This window comes from Condylura cristata, unplaced genomic scaffold, assembly GCF_000260355.1.
Source record: "Condylura cristata isolate star-nosed mole 26May11 unplaced genomic scaffold, ConCri1.0 scaffold00035, whole genome shotgun sequence".
Lineage (NCBI taxonomy): Eukaryota > Metazoa > Chordata > Mammalia > Eulipotyphla > Talpidae > Condylura > Condylura cristata.
In genome coordinates this window covers 12,127,720-12,135,237 of record NW_004567136.1, presented here as the reverse complement: position 1 = coordinate 12,135,237, position 7,518 = coordinate 12,127,720, and the positions used below count along the sequence as shown (strand labels likewise).

The window sequence follows — 7,518 nt, the reverse complement described above, 5'->3', positions numbered from 1 at the left end:
GGAAACTTGCTCTTTTATGGGGGAACTTGAGGAGATTGGGTGGCTGCCCAAGGCCATACAACTCCAGGGAGAGTCGGGGCCAGGTCCCAGGCGGGCCCCTTGCGTCGTGGCCTCTTCGGGCGTAACAGGAGGGGCTGGGGGCTGTGCTGAGGCCCCTCAAGGACGGTTCTTGATGCTGCTCCGCAGCAGCCGAGGGTCGTTGCACTCCAGCCAAAGGATGGCAGCTGCTTGGGTCTTAACTGGCCACGATCGTGGCAGCCCGCCAGCCCGCTGGTGCTCTCGGGACTGCGGCTTTAAGGCAGATGCCTTTTCTGTATTACAGCTTGGTAGTGTGCGTAAGAAGAAAATTAGAACTTCAGGGGTGCGGCCCCCTCACAGTTACCTGTCTCCCCACCTGCCCCCATCCGCCGTCCCATCCAGCCGGCCACTTGCCGTCCGCCATCCGTCCGTCCTCCTGCCTACCTCCTCGCCCACTCATCTACCTGCCCGCCCTTCCTCCTGATGGCACAGCACCCCGACTGTGCTAGGTGCCAGCCGCTCGACGCCATCGAGAGGAAATGACCGTCGTCTTGTGTACTAGACCGGTAGCTGTTCTTTTTCTCCTGAGCTTTTTAACTTACAGGTTTTTCGTCTGCGTTTAGTATTTTGTGACTTTGTTTTTCATTTCCAAAGGTCTGAAATTCGGGGAGCCACGACAGTCCCTTCTGCAGCTCGGGGTTCTCAGTTTAGGGTCGCGCGCACGGTACTTGAAGCAGCGTCCATCCGGCGGCCACTGCCCGGAAAAGCCGACGGAACTTCCTCGGTTGTCCCCGCTGTGAGTGGCTGTTCCCCCCTCGCCTGCTCCGTGATTCATCACAGATGAAGCTGCTGTTTCCCAGGGGCCCCATAAGCGGCGGAAAATGAGGAAGGAGCCAGCAGAGGCTCTGAGTTACTTAGCAGATTTTATGAACTGCTAATTACCTCATAAAGACTTTCGTTGGGCCGAGCTGATCTGTTCCTGGCCCGGGCTGTTGACATCGCTGTGCCAGCGATGCCTGACCTGCGGCCTCTGACGGACGCAGTGACCGCTCCCTGGGACACGGTGGGTGTCCTTGGGGCGCAGAGCGGAGGGTGCGGGGAGTCAGGGTCGCATCCAGGTCAGCGTCCCCCCACCAAGTGGCCCAGGGCACAGCCGCCACCTGGGCTCGTCCCTTCACCCTGGCTGGGCCATGAGCAGAGCGACCCTGGCATGGACAGCCCCGCCTTGACCCACGTGACCTAGTTGGCACACAGGAGGCCTTGGTCTTCTTACCTGCAAGGTGGGCGGGGGGCGGAGCAAGACCAGAGTCAGGTTGTGGGGGCCCAGATTTAGCACTGCAGCCTTGCTGCACTGCTAACGGGGTCTGGAGGTCCTGAAGCTGCTTCCGAGTGGACCACCCCACACTCACACCCACACTGGAGGCTGGAGCAAATCACAGAAATTCCTAGGAGGCCGCCAGTGAAAGGGCTTTGCCACTTCTGAGTCCTTGAGCCGTCCTCACCAAGAGGACAGAAGTGACCAGAACAGGGGCAGTGAGCAGATGACGAGGTCGAACTGCCCAGCCCAGGTTTCGCGGTGATTCCTCCCCCCAACCCCCCCGGGTCACAGCGGGTCAGACAGGTTCACCTAGCACTGTTGGGGGGGGAGGGGCCTCCTCGGAGAAGCCTTGGGGAAGGGAGGACGTGGGTTGGGCGCGGGAAGCTGGCCGGCTTTTCCTGAGTAGGAGAAGATGGATTCTGAGGACAATGAGAACCAGGAAAACGTGCGGGTGGCGATGATGCCCGACAGCGTCGCAGTGGGTTTCTCAGCGGGGGGAGTTGTCACGGAGATCCCTGGGGGCGCAGGGCCTCTGTTAAGCAGCTGGTAAGGGCGTTGCATTTCTGATGGGGGGTCTGCTATGCCACGTAGATGCTCAGATGTGATTTCCTGGGAACACGTGATGAATTTTCTCATAATAGCCTCATGCTTTAAAAAAAATGTTGCTTCTGTTTATGGAGAAAAACGATGTGTGTTAGACATAAGCTAAGAGCTTTGTATGCTTCGTCCCCCGTAATCCTGCAGCAGCCACAGGGGAAATGCTCTCATTAGTTTTCCTGTTTGAGGATGAGCAAAATGGGGCTCAGAGAGGTTAAGTGAGTGGCCCAAGGTCACACAGCCAGGAAAGGCAGAGAGGACCCTCACTCCGGGGTCTTTGGCCCCATTTTGCCGTGATCCCCGCTGCCTGGGGGGCCACCGTGGTCAGTCTGCCCGAAGCGCTCGGGAGCCAGTTGACCCTGGCCCCCAGGATCTCTGTGTGGCGAGCAGGGAGGGTCCCTCGCTCTCTGCCTGGTTCCACAGTCTGTCCATGATCCAGAGGAACGCACAGACCCACCTCTCCCTATGGCCAGGCGGTGGGCAGGGGTCGCAGCCCAGCCCACGCGCAGGGCACCATAAGTAAGCCGTGTGCCCCCGCCCCGGGCGGGCCAGGAGCGCCAGGCCCTCTGCCCATTTCCGCATCTCGGTGCTTGTTTCAATTTTCAGATAAGCTGGATGCCCGGGGGTGGGGACGAAGTGGGTGCCTTCTCCTCAACTTGCCCAAACCACCCGTTTGAGAAACTTCTCCAGATTTCTGCTGGGGATTAACTACAGGCACGAGACCAACCCCTCCCACCACTGCTGCTCTTTACACCTGTTGCACTGACGCCCTTTGGGGCCGGGCCCAGGGGCCCTCCCCGTGGAGGGAGGAAGCGGGGTGCGGGGCCCCGTCGTGAGAAGCTGGGCAGGTAGGGACAAGGTGCAGGCTGGGGCACCCTGCGAATTGCTTCCAGCCTCTGGCCAGAGGATGATCTAGTTGGAGCTGGGGCCTGAGCTCAGGGCCGCTTGGCTCCCTGGGGAGCCCCTGCAACCTGGCCTGGCCCGCCGGCCTCACGGGTTGGGGGTGGGGGGGCGGGGGGCGGCCACGAGTGGTCATGGGCCAGCTCCCAACACTGCCCTCTGTCCAACACAACACAGAGTCAGGTTCTTAATAAAGTAGAAATAAAGATGGAGGAAAGACAAATGTCGTTCCCTGTAGGGCATGTTCTCGCCCTGAAAGCAGGCTGTCGGGATAACAGACCTGCGGCAATATTCGAACAGCTCAAACAGGCAGTAAATTTCTAGGCTGGAAGAGCCAAGACTTGGGTTTAAAGCAAGGTGGGTTTGACGTACAGGGGGCCTGCTTCTCTCCTGCGTGGGGGTGTTGATGGGTGGGCTTGTTCCGTCCGTGTGAGGTCTAGTGCAGATGCCAGGACTTGGGGTGTCCCCCAGGGTTTTTGTAGGATCTGGGGAACCATTAGCTTTTTGCCAGCTTGTCAACGAGGAATCTGCATTCTTGCTTCGCGAGCATGCACAGATGTCCGTGCACATGTGAGTGTGTGTGCAGGGTGTGTGCAGGGTGTGTGCCGGCGAGGCACGTCCCCCTCTGAGCCTGGGGTGTTTTTAAACATCAGACCCTGCCTGACCAGGGTCAAGCAACCGCTCACACTGCCAGTTGCTTAGAAAAATATCCCATTTCCTTCAGACTCCAGAGGGCAGACATTTAAGTAAATACTTTAATTAAATTACATCCTGTTGCCAAGTCATTTCTTTCAGAAGAGGCGGTAAATGGAATTTCTTCTGGGAAGCTGGACCCTGCCTCCGGATGGCTTTCTGCAGGCGGGGAATGCTGGTCTGGCCACTCTCCACGGCCTGTTTTATTTACGGGGCAGACTCAGCCGGGGGAGAAGCTTGTTTACGGCCAGAGGACGCGAAGCCGAGCGCAGCAGCTGTGGGGGGGCGGCCTTGCCTTCCTGACCGCCCCGTCGCGAGAGGCCGCGCCCTTCACCGGGGGATTAGAGAGCTGGAAAGACTGAGGGCGTGAGGGACAAGCCACGGGCTGTCGGGCAGAGCACCCCACGGCCGGCCGGCCACCCTGTGGTTGGAGCTTTTAGGGAAGGGCCAGGGAGGCCGACCCCGGGGGGCCCCAGGGTGGGGCGCGGCGGCCGGCCGCGGCAGACCCCGGAGTCTTGGTGTGTGCTTGGCTTTGGTGCAGAGGGCTGTGCGGCCTGGCGGTCTGGCGGCCCTGCGTGCCCTGTGGCGGGCGGGTGGCAGCTCTCTGCAGGGACCCAGGGGGCAGGAGCAGAGCCCCCAGGCCTGTGTCCTAGAGGGAGCCTCGATAACGTTCCGGCTCACGTCTGGAAATGGGGCGATGCCGGGAGCCCAGGAGACCCAAGAGCAGGACGGACTGTGGGGCAGCCGCCTGGAGGATGAGGCCGAGCGCCCACGCTCGCTGGGTGCCTGCTCTGTTCGAGGCACCCACAGGTCATCCCGTGTCCGGGGAGGGGGCAAATGCTGGAGGTCAGGAGAGATGCCAGCCGGGGTCAGCGGGGGCCAGCCGGGTGGCCCGGGCAGTGGTGCGGGGGAGAACACGCCCTGCTGAGTGGGTAAAGAGGAAGGGGAGGACCCGGCTGAGGCCAGGGGGCACAGGAGCAGGAGGGGTCACCCGGGCGGGTGGACCAGCAGGCGGGTGGCCCTTGGGCTCGCCCACCCCAGTGAGGCAGCTGCGTCGCCGCGTCCCTCCACCAGCGACCTGCAGCTGCCACACAGGAGTAGGACCCAAGTGACAGTCACTGGTCAGTGATGTCCCCACCTCGATGCTAATGGCCCTCCGTTCCGACAGACGTCCACGTGTGTCAGGGAGCCGCAGCCACTCCCCGGTCACCTCCCTGGCCCTGCTGGGCTCCAGGTTTTGCTGCTCTGGGGACCGGGCTCAGGGAGCGTCAGTGTCTTGCCCGAGGAGAGTCAAGGGGGAAGAACAGCCAGCAGAAGCCGGGACGGTTTTTCACCCGAGTCAGTCAGTCTGCCGGTCACAGGGTGCAGGGCGGGTGCGGGCCGCCCGCCCGTCCTCCCCGAGCCGAGGTGACCGTGTGTGGACACCAGCCCAGTGGCCAGGCCCCCGGCGAGCTCGTGCGCGTTATTCAGTGGTGCGCGGAGGTAAACCTCGGGGAAATGACTCGTTTTCCTTTGTCGGGACCTGGGTGAAAGTCCCCGCTGTGTGGCCCAGAGGGGCTGATCCAGCCGTTGAAGTGCAAAATAGACAAACGCGAGAAAACACGCAGGATCTGGGGCCCCGGGGACCCAGCCAGGCCCAGTGTGCGGCGCCTTGGGGGGTCAGGGCCGCTCCTACCAGCGCCCGGAAGCGCCTCCAGGAGCCCAGAGGGAGGGGCAGAGCGGGCAGAAGTACAGCTTGAAGCCCAGGCCCCGAGATGCCCCCCAGAGGTCTCGCCCGCGAGAGGCACTAGAGGTGCCCGCCTCGTCGGGCGGCGCCCCCCACCCCCGCCCAGGAAGGGGTGCTGCTGATGGCTTTCCTTCTCCCTGGTTTGGGGGACAGCCCCCTGCTGTCCGGAGAGCCTTAGGTTGAAGGGGCTCAGGGAGCAGAAAGGACAGACGTTCCCAGAGGGGCCACACGGGGCCTGGAGCTGGTCACCTGGCCGAGCCCTCGGCAGGTGAGCGCCGGCCTGCCCCGTGCCGTCCCATGGCCCGCGCCCACACGCGGCCCTGTGGTGTAACAGGCAGGGCCAGAGCGGCAGAACTTCTCCGGGCCGCGCTGTGGCCCCTCTGGGAACTTAGATGACCCCTGACCGTCTCGGGCTTTTCCCTGTCTGCCGGACCGTCCTTCCGGCCCGCTGGGCTCCCCGCGACCCTCAGCGTGCCTTGCCCGGGCCTTCTCTGCTAACTCTGGGGCCGGCCCGAGTCTGCTCTGGGAAGTCCAGCCTGTGCTCTCGGGGCCGGCCGCTGTGGACGGAGCCTGTTCACGGTCTGGGCAAGCGTCGGGCCCTCGGAGCTCGGCCGCGTCATCTCCTCTCCCTGAAAATCCCGCTCTGCCGAGCACGGAGGGCCCTCCTCTCCGAGGGGCTGCGTCGGCATAGGTCAGACAGCTCCGCAGCGCCCCCCTGTACCCCCACAGTCAGCCTGCCCTTTCACCCCCTCACCAGGGGCCCAGGCCTCCTCCTAAGGCAAAGTCCAGTTATTTAGCCACTGTCGTGAGCGGGCATTGCTGCAGGGGCCGCAGTGTACCCCGCTCGGGGAGGGTGAAGTCAACTGCTCTCTGCGGGCCCTTCCTGGCCTGAGTCCTGTGACTCTGTGGGTGCGTAGCCCCCCACCCTGTGCTGGGCCAGGAAGCACCAGTTTTGTGGTAAAAGCGGGTTTCTTTCCTTGAGCGGCCGGGCGAGGTGGGGGCTGAGGAGTGTCCCGAGACTGTGTGCGGGGTGTGCACGTGCCAGACCCCAGTTCTCTTGCTCCCTGGTGACCAGGGACCTGTTATCTCAGTGAGTCACTTCCCTGGGTCTGAGTGCGGCGTCTTACTCACAACGGGGAGGTCCCAGCTTTCCCTGGGGTGCTGCCACGGGGCCCGCTCCTGGTCACGGCCGTGCGCACCAAGCCCCTCACTGGGGCCTGCACCCCATCGTCCAGTGCCAAGCACTGTGTGGTCCTGCCAGAGGAGACACTTGTCTGTGGCCTGAGTTGGGGGAAAGCTGTGGTTACTCATTAGCCCCAGAGGGTCCCCACGCCCAGAGGCTGGTGCTTGGTGACATTTGGAAAGAAAAGGCCAAATTGGCTGTGCAACCTGCTTTCTGTGCTAAATCCAGGCACCTTTCTATGAGACTCAGTAATTCTTGCTTCCTGTTTTATGTGCTGTAATTGGCAGGTCACGTGTATTAGTTTAAGGTATAAATAATGATTTGACACCTGGGTGTCTTACAGATGACAGGCGCTGTTGGTTTGGATGACACCCATCACCTTACAATTAGTGTTTTCCTTGTGAAGAGAACTTTTTCAGGTCCTGTCTCTCACCAACTCCCAATATACACACGGTGCAGCCAACGACAGTCACCCTGCTGCACTTAATGTCCCCAAGATCTGTCCTGTTACCGGCGTGAAACTGACAGCCCCGAGAAGACACGCCTGGGAGCCGTCAGGGCTGAGCCCGCCTCTCGCGCGCGGCCTTGGTCAGGGTGGAACCAGGTCGACTTCGGGATTCCTAGCAGGTGCGGGGCGCCTGGTTCCCTGCGAGCGCGCGTGGGCAGGTGCACTGCCCTCACCTGGCAGGTGTTTATCCAGAGCGTCACCCTGCTGAGCAGGCCTGTGGGACCGGAAGGGAGACCCAAGTGAGAAGTAAGACTCTGTGCCAGGGCTGAGAAACGCTGACCTCGGAGGTGAGGCCAGGGCACAGGAATCAAATAATTAAGCGAACTGCACACAGCACTAGATCAGTGGATGGGCGGCCAGAGGCTAAACTGCCCAGTAAGGATTCAGAGTCAGGGGTGGCCAGGCCGGTAAACTGCCCAGTAAGGATTCAGAGTCAGGGGCGGCCAAGCCGGTAAACTGCCCAGTAAGGATTCAGAGTCAGGGGCGGCCAGGCCGGTAAACTGCCCAGTAAGGATTCAGAGTCAGGGGCGGCCAGGCCGGTAAACTGCCCAGTAAGGATTCAGAGTCAGGGGCGG

The 7,518-nt window shown here is 61.9% G+C and overlaps 1 protein-coding gene and 1 long non-coding RNA gene across 2 annotated transcripts in view; one reads left to right on the top strand and one right to left on the bottom strand.

Annotated features, from left to right (window-relative positions):
- Positions 1-7,518, top strand: part of SLCO3A1 (solute carrier organic anion transporter family, member 3A1) — a 132,822-nt gene that overhangs the window by 66,953 nt on the left and 58,351 nt on the right. The gene's annotated exons all lie outside the window — the stretch shown is intronic.
- The window catches only part of LOC105854380, a 6,997-nt gene continuing 3,123 nt past the window's right edge, over positions 3,645-7,518 (bottom strand). Inside the window, exon 2 of the long non-coding RNA XR_001146057.1 lies at positions 3,645-7,157. This is a non-coding gene — a long non-coding RNA (uncharacterized LOC105854380). The remainder of the gene's footprint in view (positions 7,158-7,518) is intronic.